The sequence below is a fragment of the Monopterus albus genome, unplaced genomic scaffold (genome assembly GCF_001952655.1).
Source record: "Monopterus albus unplaced genomic scaffold, M_albus_1.0 scaffold28.1, whole genome shotgun sequence".
Classification (NCBI taxonomy): Eukaryota; Metazoa; Chordata; class Actinopteri; order Synbranchiformes; family Synbranchidae; genus Monopterus; species Monopterus albus.
The window spans coordinates 274,443-274,986 of NW_018127908.1; positions in this window are offsets into that span (position 1 = coordinate 274,443).

Consider the following 544-nt stretch of genomic DNA (forward strand, 5'->3'; position numbering starts at 1 on the left):
AGTATGTCATGCATACATTTCACATCCTTTCAATGTTCAAGCAAGCCTGAAATGATTCAGGAGCACTTTGTGCTAGTCACCAACACAAACAGTACAAGTACAGAAACTGAGACAATGGAAGCATTCATCAGGTGACAGGTAAACTAGGAAGGTGCAGAGCAGGCAGTGACTTGTTGGCCCTTTAATTGTACCTTGAGGAGTGATGTACCTCATGTACTGTACACAGATGCTCTGCAGACTGGAGAAGGGGTACTCAGCATTGACCTGTTCTGGTGGAAGGGTGGAGGGCTGTCCTACAGTTCATCTGGGACACCTGGCTGGTGGAGACCAAGCTGCCAGGACCCGTAGTGCACATTCCTTCACTGAGAACCAGAGCACTTTGTGATAAACCGAACACCACACACACTGAAACTCTCGAATCAAGGCCGTTAGTCTGAAACCTGCCAAAAAATATTTAGACGAGACAAACTGAAACTGAAATGGTAGAAGCGGTCTAAGACTTTGCGCGCTCTCTCTCTCTATGTCTCTCTCCCTCTCTCCCCCC